The sequence below is a fragment of the Papaver somniferum genome, chromosome 3 (genome assembly GCF_003573695.1).
Source record: "Papaver somniferum cultivar HN1 chromosome 3, ASM357369v1, whole genome shotgun sequence".
Classification (NCBI taxonomy): Eukaryota; Viridiplantae; Streptophyta; class Magnoliopsida; order Ranunculales; family Papaveraceae; genus Papaver; species Papaver somniferum.
Genome location: NC_039360.1, coordinates 190625774 through 190642449, shown reverse-complemented (window position 1 = coordinate 190642449; position 16676 = coordinate 190625774).

Genomic DNA, 16676 nt, shown 5'->3' with positions numbered 1-16676 from the left:
TAGATATCGCCAAAGAGTTGAGGAACTTGAAGCTGAAAAGAGGAACTCGCAAAGAATCTTTCTTCTCGCAACGACAAATATTCTAGATTAAAGAATCAAATCAAGATCATTGTTGCGAACTTTAAGAACGACGCTCTGCACTTTCGCAATCAAACTATTCAAATGGTTTGTGATGACCATAATATTCCTCACTCTGATTATCCTTGTATCTTGGAGGAGATCCCAAAGAACATTCCTAGTCTGACCATCTCTGATAGCGAAGCTGATGATGAAGAATCGGATGGTGGTGAAGGTTCTGATGGAGATAAAGGCTCTGATGCATATGAAGAAGAGAACAAGTCTGATGAAGATGATGAAGGATCAACTAAAAAGTAGTCTTTGTTTTTTTCTTTGATTTTCCGTAATACTTGTACATTTATTCCTTCTTTTTGTATATTTGCGAATGCTTTTGGTTCCCCATATTCCTTAATATATGAGTTTCCTTCATTTCGACCTGCATTCATTAAAACAATTCTTCCTTGCAATACAGTTAATCAACATAATCATTAATTTTTGAATTTTTGCATAAATCTATCATGTGGAGACAAATAACATTTTCTAATTTCATTCATTCCCATACTTGCCTCTGTTATTTGTATCCAAATGTGAGATTTTGCAGATTTTTCATATTTTGTGCCTCAACTTCACAATTTTTTATGTATAATTTCGCAATCATATGCGAAGTGAATTTTGATTCTTTTCAAAATCTCATTCCTGTGTGGTCTTATTTTGCCTTCCTAGTTAAAGGTCTTATTATGCCACCTCTTGTCATTGCGAAAAAATCGCAGGACGTCCTTGCATTTTCATGCAAAAACCCATTGATCTTGCCTTAACTTTTTCTTTTGTATTATTGCCTCTTCAGGAATGTTGCGACAATATGACATGCCTAAATATTCTTGCGAAAATAAAGCCCCATTACATTGTCGTCTTGCGACGAAATCGCAGGACGTCTTCGCATTCTCATGCGAAAACCCATTGATCTCGTCTTATCTTTCTCTTTAGTATTATTTCCTCTTCAGGATTATCGCACAAATATGACAATCCTTAATACCCTTGCGAGCAAAAAGCCTCATGACATTTGCATCTTAAGACACTTATCATCTCCCTAATGGAGGGTGCCGCCCTTATCTCCCCCCTGGTTGCCCCTTCATGGAGGCGTACCTCTACCATACAAGGTTGGCTCCTCCCATCCGGTATTAACAACAACCAGTTGTTTTCGCAGCCTCTTATGCCTTTTATCTATAGGGTTTATGGTTACGAGACTGCACCCTAAGTGGGGTTTTCTTCGGGCCGAGTGCAGTATAAGCCAAAACTTATCAAGAATGGCAAGGTACGCTCCAGACGCCCCTGGCACTCTTGACTCAACCGTGTACCTCAGCGCCTTGATCAGATTTTGCACTCCTTGGGAGAGTCTTTATTACCTTAGTCGCCCAACCTAAGTCATATGCTTAAGTTGAGAATCCAAGGTACCTCTCCCGGATGGGCTTTATTGACCCCAAATCTCCATGACTCAGGTTCCGGGGGCGGTGTAGCCTTTTCCTGAGCCATGCAACAGGTACCCCCTTATATGACGTACTTTAGGTCTTACATTTACCTCTTGCAAAATTGTATTCACGAACTAGGGTGTACGCCATAAAGGTTCGCCCCTTTCTCTTTTGTCATTGTTCTCTGATTGTCTTTTGTAAAATTCATTATCTCTGTGAGATTCTCGCACATCATCACATCGTATTTTGCACTTCTCAATCTCTATTTTATCATTCAGTAAAATGTACTTTTGAGAATTTTATTTGTTGCGAGAGTGTCGCAACAAATCAATCATTCATACACTTCTTATTTTTATTACCTTTGCCATTCTCTGCTTCTTTGTTATTTTCTGCTACTGCTTCATTGGTAGTGGTATGTTAATCATTTCTTATTCTGAGTTAGCATTAGTTTCGTAACATTTCTTCTTCTTTTCGTTCGATTGCATCCACCATCAATCTCTCACTTCTTTGTGTCTCTTTGATTTTGTGTCGCCAACTTTCCTTCTTGTTTGCTCTTCTTTCGCAGGATTCTACCTCAGTTTCGTAACACTTCTTTCCTTCAAACCAATCTCCCTTTATGATTTCTATACCACTGGGGTGAGGGAATTTGATGCACTGGTGGAAAGTTGAAGCTAAACCTAGAATCCCATGTATCCAAGGTCGACCAATTAATGCATTATAGGGTGATTCTACGTCAACAACACAGAACAGGATTTCAGAAGATATTCCCTTCAATGGAATTCGCATAGTAACCTCCCCTTTAGGCTTGTTGGCAGTACCATTAAAACCATATATCTTATATGTTGATGGTATAAGATCATCATCTCTTCCTCCGATAGTTTTATAAGTATGATAAAATAAGATGTTCACAGAGCTTCCAGTATCGATTAGAATCCTATTAATTGCCCATGAATCTTCAACTTCATCATCTTCATCTTCTTTCTATTTTGGATTAATTTCTAATTTTACCACTAATGGATTGTCATGTACCTCTCCACCTTCGGGGACTTCTTCTGTGGTAAAAGAAATATTTTGCTTCTGCCATTCCTCTAGTGGCGAGATTTTCGCAGTGTTCATAATTTCTCACCCATCATTGTCTCTTGCGAATACTCTACTCAAAACATTGTCATGAAAATCTTCAATTGTCTTGTATGAATGTACGATGGAGCGACAGAATAGATTCTTTGCTTTTGCTCCAACTTCTACGAAGAACGTTTCCTTCTCTTTCACCGTGTTTACTCTGTGATGCTCTAGTGGTGGTGGTAGTAATGGTTGAGATTGTCGGTGTCCTACCAGAAAGTGGTTTAGTTTTCCTTGATCTATAATTCTCAGAATAATTTTCTTTATATTTCTGCAATCATTTGTAGTATGTCCGTGAAAATGGTGATAAGAACAGAACTCATGACTTCTGCGGCTTTGAGGTGGTTCTGTTCCCATGTTCCATGGTGTTGGTATATTCTCCATCAAAATTATGGATTCCCATATTTTCTCCACGCTTGCATTCAAAGGTGGCATCTTGATTTCTTCCCATACTATATTGTGACCTCCTTGTCCTCTATTATAATTTTGTCTTTGACCTCCATAAGTTTCTTGCGGATGATCAAGTCTTTGAATCTTATTATTTCCACCACGATTGTAGAAACTTCTTTCTCTTTCATACTACTCTTGATCTTGGCTTCCCATAGTCACCAGTTTCTGTTGATTGTTGCCCGTAACCTTTTCTTGTTGTACTTGCGAAGTGCTCGCCACTGTGTTTATTAGTTTAGGTAATAAGCTTGCATTCGCTGCTCGTGAATTGGTGTTCGCAACTGGGTATGATTCCATTTCATTTTGCCTTTCCTCTTGAGCAATATACTCTTCCTGAAGTTCTCGCAGTTCAGTCATTGTGATTGTATTCTTGACCCTAAAAATTTGGATATACAATAGATTGGTTGCGAACATAGCATTGATAAATGATAAGATAAGATATCTCTCATCCACACGGCCAGCCATTTCACTACACATAGTTCTCCACCTTTTAGTTAGGTGCTTCAAAATTTCGCCAATCCTTTGTTTTAATCCAAACACATCTTCAATACCAGGTCGCGAAGAATTGTTACTTATATATGCCCCCAAGAATGTGGTCTGCAAGTGATTGAAAGATGTTATTGTATTTTTTGGTAGACCTTCGAACCACTTTAACGCCTCTCCTGTTAGACTGGATGCAAAATACTTGAACAATACGGCATCATGATTTTCCCATTGCAACATGCATCTCACGTAAGATTTAATGTGTTGAATTGCACAAGTTGTTCCATCAAAAATGTTGGTTAATGCGGGCAAATTGCATTTCATAGGTATTCCTCTTAGTTGTACTTCTCTTGTGAATGGAGTTTTCGCAGCTTCTTCTATAGCTTCATCTAATTGTCTTTTGCCTACTTCTCCTCTATTATTTAGCATTCCTCTCATTTCTTCCAATTCTTTTAAGATTTGTTCATTTACGCCTGAATTTTGATCCATTGGTCTTTTTAATTTCGCCTCCCTTCTTCTGTGTTCATGTCTTTCTTCTCTCATGAAATTTTGCATTTCTTTTTCATCATCCTCATCTCGTCTTCTCTTGCGGTTCTCTTCCTCATATCTATCTTGAATTCGTATATGATGATGTCTCTCATTTTCCCCTCCATGATTTTGTTCATTTCTTATCAATTCCATTCGCTGTCTTTCAGCCCTCTGCTGTACTCTATCATACTCTTCATTGAGATTACCGTTATTCTGGTTTTGTGTACGCCTTCTTTCTCGATTGTCATGATTGTTCTGGAGAATTGCCTCCTGAAGTTCTTGTTCTTCCATTTCCGCTCTAAATCTTTCACGTTCGCAAGTTAAACGTGCTTGTTCAGCATAGTGTCTTTCAATTTCTTATTCAATCGTTTGTTGATTTCTTTGATTTTCTCTCTCATGTAAAATTATCCTTCTTCCTCTCGATTCCCTTCGCCATCTTGATTATTTCGTCCCTGACGTTGTCCATTTTCCTGAATTCTGTCATTTTTCCTATCATCAAAAGTTTCATTTTGTGGAACGTAACGATCATCAATCCTTTCTCTACCTTCGTGATGTTCTTCATTCGGATTTCATATTTCTTCTCGAATATTATTTCCAGCATTAACTGTGGATGAGTTTCGCCTCATCTCTCTTCTAGTCGATCTTGAATACGATCTTGTAATACTTCTTGATCTTATACTCTATAATCTCATATTTTCCATCCTCAATTCGTGATTTTGCCTTGTTAGATTTGCACACTCTTCTGTCTCCGCTCTTCTTTCTTCATGCATTCTTCGTCTCAACATCTCTACTGCTCCAATTTCCTCATCTTCACGAATTATTCCTCCAACTATTTCTTGTCCTCCCTCTGTTTGTCTATTATTTCTCGTTTGTCGTTCTTCTTCTTCATCTGCTGAATTTGATCGCCAAGTATGTATGCTCACTCTATCATAATCCATAGTTCTATTTTGTACCGGTGTTTGTTGAACTGGTTGTTGAATTTGATTTTCTCCATCAATTCTAATTCTAGTAGATTCTCCTGTTTCACTTCTCTCCCTTCCAGCAAGTCTTTTACTTCTTCTTCTAGCGGTTGTTGGTTGTTCAGATATATTCCTCCTTCTATCCATTTCTTCAATACTAATGAATTGTAAAAGATTCCGTAAAATTCTTCACTAGTTATTCTAATTTCCCACAAATCAGAATATTAATCTTCAACCTTTTCAAGGGTGATTTTCAATCTTCGTTCCCTGTTTCTAGCGCCATTATGTAGTTGCAGGATTTCCTACACTACACCCCTCACAAGATTTCATTAACATTCGACTCATTTTTGGATTAACAATCTTAATTTTATTGATGAATTTTTGAACAATCTTACAAGAAAAGATAAAGGAATCAAAAATAACCACTGTTCTAGATTTTCTCTCTCCTATTTACTTGCTTCTTACTTAAAAAAGATATCTCCCCCTTTTCTTTACAACTGAATGACTATTTATAGGGAAATACATAGTGTATGACAACTAATCTGTCCTTTATTTTCGGATATGGTTTGCAACATTCTCGCAATCCTACAAATGTTAATCTCGCAAACTCCCTAATTTTCGCAGGACCATCACATTTTTCTCATGATTTAGCTGACGTCGTTTATTATGTCATTTCTGAAGTTGTTCTGTGACACTGTTGTGTTGTGTTGTTAATAATTTCGTTGATGCATTATTGCTGCGAGATTCTGATCCTACACTCCTCTTCCCACAGAAAACCGTGCATGTAACGATGGACGAATGTGGACCCCATCATGTATATGCTTCGACCAAACGTCACCATGTTGCACATGTTTGATAGGCATGTGGGACCGCCTACTTCACTCAACTGTGGGACTCATCATGCGCCTGCTTGATCGAACGTAGGCTTGTTTTTCCTGCTTCGGTTAGACGTGGGTCCACTGCGTACCTGCTTCGGTCGAACGTGGGACCCGATGCGAGCATGCTTGCTTCGAACATGGGCAGCTGTGTATGCTTAGATCAAACACGGGTCCACCGTGTACATGTTTCAAACGTTGCCCGTAGGGTTGATATGCTTGCTCGAGTGTCATCCTTGATACTTCGACCAAACACCGACCCTGCTATCTTGACCAAACACCGGCCTTGTTGCCTGCCTCGCTCGAACGTGGGACCCACCACGTGCTTTCTTTGTTCAAAAATGAACCTTGTGTGCTCAAATGTGAATGTGAGTCCTGCAGAGAGCGTTGAAGCAGCTTCTGGAGCGAGCAGATCTGGAGAGCATTGAAGCAGCTTCTGGAGCGTACGTCTAAGCGGGTCCCGGAAAGAGCGTTGAAGTGTTGAAGCGACTTCTTCTGGAGAGAGAGATGAAACGCCTTCTTCTGGAGAGAGCTTAAACGCCTTCTTCTGGGGAGAGATCATTGAAGCGGCTTCTGATGGAGGGAGCGTTGAAGAAGCTTCTGGAGCGAACGTCGAGGTGGCTCCTGGAGAGAGCATTGAAGCGGCTTCTGCTGGAGAGAATGTTGAAGCGGCTTCTTCTTCAGTTTGGTTTCCCCTTGAGAATTACATGTTTCTTGATTGACCATTTCTCTTGTGTTGAAGAATTTCTTGACTGACGGCGAAGGAATTTCATGCTGAGTCTCAGTCCCCAAGCGTGGTCTACGTGGCTCTATCTTGTATGCCCGATGGGTCTACCATAATAAAGGTTTCGCCATCTAGCCTTCGCACTAGTAATCATATTACTTCTCCATGGGTAAAAATATGCAGAAGTTTAGATTACCTTTTGTACATAGTGGTCGTTGATATGGTGAAGCTCTGGATGGTATCAATCGGCGAGCAACAACGGTTCTTGGCAGCAGTTGTGATCATAAGAGACCGACAGGGAGAGGCGTGGTTGCAACTTGCACGAACTTGGCACCCTTCATACAATGGTAGAGATCGTCTCGTTATTAAAGGGAGAAGAAGGAACCGATAGCTTTCTTGATGTTTCTTCATGGAATAGAGAAGAGGGAGACAGTCCCCTGCCCACGAGTATCCACTGAGCTTTCGACTTGGTAGATGTTGTCACGCTAAGTTCATGAGGCCGTATTTACGTCTGGTCACTTGAGTATATCCTCGTCTTTGGACATCTTGGAATCATAATGATAATGTGCTTGCATCTATCTAAATTCACCATCTTTGAGATGGGAAGTGCTAAGCAGTCCCCAGTCATACTCCTTTGCCATTATCATCTTTGGATCGTGTCTTTGAGGAGTAGGGAAGTTCCTTCATGCGAATGACTTAACTAATAGGTTCTAAAAATATGATGAAGCTCTTGACATGGAGGATCTGTATGTACCTCTCAAGTCCAAGGTGCAATCTCCTTTGGTAACGCAACTACTACTTTTACGGGAGACAAATTCTGAAAGCGTCTCTCATTGATGTAGTTACCGGCAATCCAGATATGGAATATCTTGGACGTTTTTCATCATTGTGGCAGTCGTGCATGTGGTACTAGAGTTGAAGTTGGAAATTTTGGACGCGCAGGATGTTGTATCTCGGTGGCTTTCCTTTTGTTGGTTCTTTCTAGAAGGGAAGATGCTGTTGTAGATGAGCGTTCAACAGCTTCACGAAGTCCAGAGGATGAACAAAAGCGCATATTCTCCAACATAACACGATAGACATGCACCATTTTCTGATAGAGTAAATTCGCCCGGATCTTTCTTGACATGACGCGCGTACATCGTTATCTTCTTGAGGCTGCTTCCCTTGAGGTATCGGGATCCAGTGGAAGATTGCCGTCATAGAGCGTTGATACGTTGCACCGGCATTCTTTAAACCAAATGGCATTACAGTATAATAAAAATTTCTGAGAGGAGTTTGAAAAGCTGTCTTACTTGCGTCATGCTCGTACATCCTTATCTGATTGTACCCTTTATATCCATCCATGAAGAAGAACATGTCGTGTCCGCTGATGGATTCTACTAACATGCCAATGTTAGGTAGAGGAAAATCTTCTTTGGGGCAGCATTTGTTCAAGTCTCTTAAATCCACGCAGCACCCGATCTGTCAATTTTTCATTTCCGGTCACGTCTTTCCACAAAAGTTTGTTCCCTCTTAGCGTGAGCGTGGGTTGCAGCTTCACCGGATGAAGAAGAACGCCTTGTCATCAAAGATGCATCGTGGGGCTTAGCCCTCAATGATGCGAGTCGGTCCTCCTCCTGAATTGACGCCCACGTAAGGAGTGGGATGCAATGAACTTTGTATGATCCTTCCTGCGGAGCTTCTCCTGGTTCAAACAATTCCACTCCACATATCAGTGCATAGGGAGACAGCGATGCAGGGATACGAATGACTTCTTTATTCAGCATATCCAGGCACTAGTGATATGTCGAAGGGACAATCCTACTGTCATGAAGCCACGGTCTCCCCAATATCATGTGGTAGTCTGGCTCTTATTCTATGACTTCGAATTTCACCTTTGAATGGACGGGCCCTATAGATAAATCCAGGTTGACATACCCCTACGTGTTGGTTTGGTTTCCCTGGAAGTCTGCATTTGTAGTAGGCTTCCGTACGATCTTACCTGGGAGAACCTTGGCCGTCCTGAGAGTCTTGAGAGTAATCACATTCGAAGACGCTCTCGTGTCGATGAGATCCCTCTTGAACTCTGAATCCTTGATGCGTGCGGTAACATGTATCGCACGGTTGTGACCTTCCTCTAGTTGATTGCAGCAAACGTCTCCGCCCGCTAATTCTTCGAGAGGTGTAAAAGTTCGCATAAACTTTCCACTAGAGAAGTCGCTTCCTGATCCACCGGCTTCTGGTTCATAGTGAAACTATTGACTTGAGGAGGATCGTTGTGAGGATCAGTCCCCAGTGTAGGACTCTCCATGACAGAACCGCTCATATCTGATGTCATCTTGTTGAGGATATCGAGTACGTCCATCGCTTCTTTGATCCGGTCCATGTAGGCCCGCGCCGCTGAAGTACCTTCTCCGGGTGCGTCGAATGCGTTCCTTGTTGGCTCCAGGGGCTGTCGCGTCTCTTGTGGCAATCGATCAGTTAATGTCTTAAGAAAAGTGAGTACCTCTTTATGAGTTGTAGCCACGTCCATTTGGGCCCTAGCGAGAACTTCTTTTCTCTCCATCAAATCCACCATGGTAATAGGGGTTTGTCCTCCTCTATCTCCTCCAGCTCCTCGTCCCGATGAAGGAGTGGCAGTTGCTCTGGTGACGGCTGGAGGCGTTACACTTGAAGAAATTCCAGGGTTTGCGGATGCTCTGGCTCTGGTGATAGGAGGTGTCACGCCCAATGGAATATCTCCTCATGCTCCGCTGGTGCTGGTAGTAGAGTAAGTAATTCCACGAGATACATTGATGGTATTGACTGGATGCAGGTGACACCACTGATTGGGATATCAACACCGAGAGTGTTTTCAGCGCTAATCCCGTCAGGATTGGTTGCTGATCCAGACCTAAGATCCACCATTTTCGAAATCAGTAAAATTGAATTGGTATTGAACAAATTGACTTCACAACCGAGAGATTAATCTTCCACTGTGGTCGCCAATTTTTTATGGGTGAAAACTATTTCTGCTGGTCTTGGTAATTTTAGGGGGTGTGTGGATGAGAAATGAATCTAAACCATAAACAAATGCATTGCACAGGAATGCTTTCTGATTCGAGAGATCAATCTGTACAATTCTGGCATAAACCAAGAAATGGCCGTTTCGGACTTGCTTCGGTCACAAAGTGAAGGATATGGGGTTGATCTTAGGGAGGGAAGCGAAGAAGGTGTTGAGATTGTGAAGGTGTTGGTTGTTTATGACTTGTATCAGAATACCGAACTGGCTTGCAAGATGTAAGCAATCAGCTCTGTGTGTTTGAATACGAATTGTATAAACACTTGGTTTCTGTCTTGTCTTTGTTGGAAATAGGGAGGAGAACCTATTTATACAAGTCATTGAGCCTAACCCACGTCTCTCGTGGGAAGTGGAGGAGGTGGAGTGATGGAGTAGTGGAGTCTTGTTAGTGATTGTCACACGATCAGGTATAAGCCCACTTCTCCCATCATCACTAACCGTCCATGTCTTCCTGACACGTTCTTGTGATGGCGCAATGCACGCTGTAAATCGCCAGACCAATATCCCAGTATGTATCCCCCAGTTTGTGACATGCTTGATGTCTCGATTGTGTGGATCGTGGGACCCACATAAGGTAGCATACGGTGCTAGGTTAAATAACTAAGTTATTTAGGAAGTCGATACTCATGAAATATCGTGTGTACTCTATACATGTAATGCATCGAATATAATCAATGTGTATGAAGCATCGTTGTTTTAAGGCTTAAAGGAGTAAGTCGCGGATTAAGCGTCTTAGAATAGATGCATCCTTAGCTATCTTCGAATGATAGTTTGGAGGTTGCACAGGAAAGCCCTCGCTTGGCCGATCACATGATGTGGTAGAGTGACGGATGGTAATCACCACGATACCTTATTGGCCATTTAACTCCTAGCTTGGGCTGCCTAACCAAGCTGGTATAGTTGGACGGATAAGATGATATATGACGCTCATCTGCGACCGTTGATGAAGTTTTAGGGTTTTGAAGAGGTGCGCAAGAATCACTCTTCATCTTGGTCGAAACCAATCATGGGAGGTGTTTTTGACAGGACCGACCGGGCAGGCGTGTAGACGGCTTGCCGGTGTGCATGTCCATACCTCACTGCCCCATGAAGATGCGATCTAGGCCACTCAAATTTACCGGTAAAGAGGAGTGGCTGAGATCGATTTGCTGCAGGAATCCTGTGCCGCAAAAGATTTCCAAAGGGGTGCGGCATGCCACCTTCAGGGCGCACGAATCGAGGCGTATGGTCCTGCCTTGCTCTGGTCGGTCGGACATAGAGGTAGACGGGCCCACGGTGATCATGTAGATACTCTCTGGACCTCCTTAGTCTATTCCTACACCCTTCATCCAGGATGGTGAAGATTGACGCTCGTGATCGATTTACAACACATGTAATATGCCGCAAACCCTAATTAGGGTTTTGTGTTGGTCGCGCGCATGCTACTCCTACATTGGGACGGTGGTGAACATGGTGATACCTGACTGACGGTCATAGGCCTGATCTAAGCCATCCAAATATGCTGGTGAAGTTGGATGGTCGTGATCAATTTGAGACTCTTAGTGGAATTTCCTGCGACCCTTTAAGCCTCATGTCTTCCCAACTTCAGGAAACCGCATGTCATTCCGTGGCTAGGTCAGGGGAGGATCGATTCTGCAGGTAGGAAGGGGGCCCGCCAGTGTACACCACGGTACTTTTCCGACCAGACTTGGAACAATCTACGTCGTCCAACTATGCCGGCGAAGTTGGACGGTCGTGACTGTTTTTAAGTCTTCCCTGGTCGGCCCTTGTCGCGCGATCCTTCTTCTCCACACCATCCTGGACATCCAACTCTGGGCTGGCGTTTGGTGGCTATTTGAAGGGCGTGGTATGTATTCGACCGACCAGGGAAAAATGGGCACGGTGGTGGCCATTGTGGTGATAGCCTGCTCCTACTGAGGATCGTCTAGGGTATCGAACCATGCGGCCAACCTGCGTGGTCATGATTATTTCTGAGACTGGCACTAGCAGTCCAGATTATACTCAATCGGGCTAGTTTAACACACCGAGAGGAATTCTCAATCGGGCTAGTATAACACCGAGAGATAGCATGTACGGGCATTTCGTGCATGCCTCACTATTGACACTCGGAGATTCGTGTTACTCTGTTAGGAGCAACACTCAGTCCTCACGCCGCACCAATAGTGAGGGTTCCCGGGAACAGCACATGAAATACAAGGCTTATAAGGCATTAATTAATAATGCTATAAATCCACAGAAAATCAGGATTGTTGCTACATGCTCCGTTCTGGGTGTATCTAATTCACAGGGATTGTTGCCACATGCTCCATTCTAGGTGAATTAATAAAGTGAAGAAGTATTCATCACTCAAATGGATTTATCCTTTACATGATGTCATCCTATTAAAATTCGGCTTTTATAATTTTAGCCTTAAACAAAAATCCACCATCAACAGTATGTCATTCAACCTGATTGCAAAAACTCTCTAAGATAGTCATCGTACTTGTTGCAACGTTTATCACAACACTCGCATACTGAAATCACATGGATAGATAAGAAAATGGAGATAGAAAAGTGAAGTGTGCAAATGTTGACTTATGTGAAAGATGTTACCCACAATACTTGTATGAATATTTTCAAAGGATATATATTTATAGGGCACTAGTTGAGAGAAGCACCCATTTAACTCGACCACATGATTAGATACTCTGAGCGCATATTCCTTTTCAGCAAGTATGTGATAGTTTCCTTGGATCCTGCACTCCACGCTTGCTTAGGCGACGGAGACAGGGACATCGTTTCACACATACTGCTATCCAAGTGTCAAGAACCTCATCAATAGTATTTTTGACTTGCTATATAATGATGATATGGTTTTTGTTTTCATCGACTATGATTATCCGTGATTCCGAACCTATCATTTATTAGTGTCGATAAATGAAGAGGAGCCTTATATATACATTTCTTTCTTCTTCTTCTTCTTTTTTTTATTTTTTTATTTTTTCGGATCACTCTTTATGAGTGTTATACAATTGTCTATGGGGCTTTCAAATACTCAACCAATGATTACCTTGCTACAACATCCACGGTAGTATCAAGATCCCACCAAATCACTTTAGAGAAACATAAAACTGCAAAGATAAAAAGAAAGTGATTCAGTAACAATTAATTGCGAGGATGAATCTTTCAAACGACTACCATAACTTAGTTTCTCATTCAATTATGAACGTGTATATTTAAGGGTTGAAATAAATGGAACTTAATCTATAGCCGTAAGAACTGTTTCAACCTAAAAAGGTTTAGAGTGTCATCCTAAGTAGCTCATAATTAACTCCAAAAGATGAAGTCTCAAGAATGCAAGAAATCAAAGAGTATTATTATTTATTTATTTATTTTATTTTATATGCAAACCTAACATGCTTAACTACTCCCCCACACTTAAACTCAACATTGTCCTCAATGTTCAAAACCAAAAATTCTGATTTCTAACATAACAGCCCTGAAAAACTCCAAAACTGTACAAATGGGTAGGGAACTAGGAAAAACATCATAAACAAAAGTTGTTTGCCTACGTATTTTCTATAACATGTCAAAAGGGCACAGAGTTTCGCTAAATGGTCTGACTTTGATGGCCTCCGGACTGATTGACATGCAATCTGAAAAAGTTCTGGAAAAATACCGAAACTCAAATGTACAGGCCTATCGCTCCAACTTAACAGACTCCGAATTCAGATTTTGTTTTTTGAAAATAAAGGTGAGTCTGTCCTATTTAAAAATTGGGGTCAACCACTCAAATCGGACTTCGTATGAAGTCTCGAGAGTTGTTTTCGTGGCAACTGCGCAGTCAGAATTTTCTGACGAGAATTCGTCAAAACTTTCATTATAGAAATACGACTTGTAAAATCTAAGATGAGAATACAATATATGATATGAAAAACTAATAAAACTAAAAAATAAAATGGATAGAGATACAAAACCAATGGGTTTCCTCCCATGAAGCGCTTGGTTTAACGTCGTCAAATACCGACGTTATTGTTATCGTTCGTACAACAACAATCTGAAAATTTGGTAATCTTTCCAAATAACAATATGCAATTAAAATAATAACTTCACAAAAAAATTAGCACAACATATAAATATTGAAGCTATCAATTTATTGAATTTTCCCCGACACTTAGTCCTTTCTACACTCGGAAGTGGATAGAGAACATAGAATTCGAGAACTTCAAAAGGTTCCTCAGCTTGGTGAACCTGCACAATTATCGAATCAAACACATCAAGTGGTGGATACTTAGAAGCAAAATTATCTGTTAAAACTTTGGAAGCACATAACTCCAATCCTAAGTGATGTATTTTCTTAAAAGTTGGGTTAACAACTCTTTCGGGAACTACTTCAATTGGATGGAAAGGATCACTAGATATAGAATTATGCAATAGATTAGACAAACCTTGTTTCAGATCCTCATTAATTGTCTCCAGTGAATTATTTACCTCAAGTATGTCGTGGTCCTCTATCAAACTATCATTATCTAGGTCAATTGGGTCTTCCACGACTCCAATCAGTTTGATTTCATTCTCAATCTCCATCTCTTCAACACTCTCGTCATCCGAATCAAATTCCGCTCTCAGGAACTCTTCTTCAGTGTATATTTTGGGGTATTCTGTATGAGTGTCCGTCGAGGGAATAATCGGGTCTACTTCTTGCAAATCAACCGGCTTAAAAACATTGTAGTGTGGATGTTCATTGTAACGTTGATATGCATTTGAGTATGTCACACCGTTCATAACAATGGTTTGGTCATACCAAGGCTCCTCATTTTGAATAGGCGAATGATCATTATTATGATCCGGAGTTGGGATAACTTCATCATTGTTACATGGAATCTCCAAAGGTTGCTCATCTTAAAAATATTCTTTGTCGTCCATAGGAATTTCAGAATTGTTTTGGTTTTGAGGCGAAACTTCTTCTTCATTCATTGTCAATCTGAGTTGAGAAATGCGATTCTTCATGATATCTATAGACCTTTGAAGTCCTTCGAGTGCATCTTCAGTCTTTTTGCTATGCTCATCCATATTATTCATAAATTGGAGCATTAGATTTTCCATATTAAAAGAACTATCATTATGAGCATTGATATCCATATTCTGGTAACGTTCATCCATACTTTGAATTTGCTGGTCCATTCTATGTATGCATCGTTGTAGCAGATCTGTCAGACTAGAAGAATCCTGATTAGAAGCATAACTATCCTCCCATCCTCGTGGTTTTTCACTTACATACACGTCATAAGGTTTTTGATATGTATGTGAGTGTCCATTAGGTTACGTGGGATATTGAACATAACCAAAAGATTGGTTTTGATTATACCCATAGGCTGGTTGGTAGTTGTCATATGAATGAGATTGAAAACCATATTGATTACCACTGTCATATGAGTTGTCTCGTGCTCCGTACATTTTATTTCCGTAAGGAAACATGACGACTCACAAGAAGGAGAAAATTAAAAATAAAAATCTAAAAACAAGAGCAAAACAAGCTAAACAAATAATAAATCAATTTGAGACTGCTCCCCGGCAGCGGCACCAAAATTTGTATGGGCTGTCGTAGGCTCAACAAATTAATAAATATATTTCCCACTAATTAACTGGTAATATAGCGGTAGTAAGAGATCGTTCCCACAGAGAGCTGTGTAATTGATAGGTTATTTGATCAGCAAGATAAAGTAAATAACAAAGGGGGTTTGGTTGTGAGATAAATAAAGACACAATAAAGAAAAGAGATGATTAAGGAATCCTTCGCCGTTACCAAGCGATAACTGGATTAATATACTTATCTATTTTTTGTAAGAACCATTCATCACCAACCGTGGAATAACAACTAGCTCAGTGTTATCCTCAAAACTCCTTTTACCACGGATACGGAAGCTCTCCAATATCATATTATATTCAACTGAACCACCAAGTAGTAGCTCACTGAAGGTGTAATCCAATCGAACGCTTTAAGCTTTGTGAATTAGGTTGATCCCAGTAGTTAAACTCTTAGCTCAAGGTTTACTTGCTGGTGTTATATTCACACACGATTGCTACAAAAAATCCCTCTGTAAGGTCTCGCGATTTATACTTGTGTAAAGAGTTAATCGACAATTACTTATCCCATAACTTCCACTAGCAATAGAACAATCAATATATTGATATAATAGGCCTCCCAAATCAATATAAGAATCACTCATAAACCCTAGATATGGTAAAGACAAACGATGATGATAAAAACTCTCAATAGATTTGTATTATTAATAAAGCTTCATGCTTAGAACATTGAATTCATCCTTAATCAACAAAAGATTTAGCTACTCATATTACAAAGAAGATGATAATGGTGGTTTCCCCCTAAAGGGGTAAACCCTAGGTTCTGATGTAGAACTTGTGATATGAGATTCAATTATATGATTTACATAACCTAATACCTTTTTATAGGTTTACATTGCTTGGTCTCCAAGTATTTAGTTCGGTTCAAGAACCCTACCCGAAAATATGACCTAACGACTCCAAACGTACCCTTAGGCCTTCCAAGGTGTGAATACACGTTTCCCATTTGATAAGTTCGCGTACCTATTGGAAGCAAACAAGAGAAAACAAGAGTAATAATACGAATACATGCAAGAATAATAGCTAAAACAAGTATGGAATGGACACTAAAATCATATGAATTATGCACTTATCAGGGATTGAGATGAAAATTGAATATTTTTTAAATTGCATTACTGGTTTTGTGGGTACACCTAACTGAAAACCCTCACGTGGTTTAGAGGCTTGTTATACGGGCTAATAATGTACGGATGATTATGATGTTTAGTGTGGTTGTATTTTTTAGTTCCAACGAAGGTAATTGTAAGGACCCTCAAGCTCGTCAACGCTATTAGATCAGTCAAGTGACGAATTAGCTGATAATAACTCAATTACTTTAACACGAATGTTAATTAATATAAATTAATCTAACAA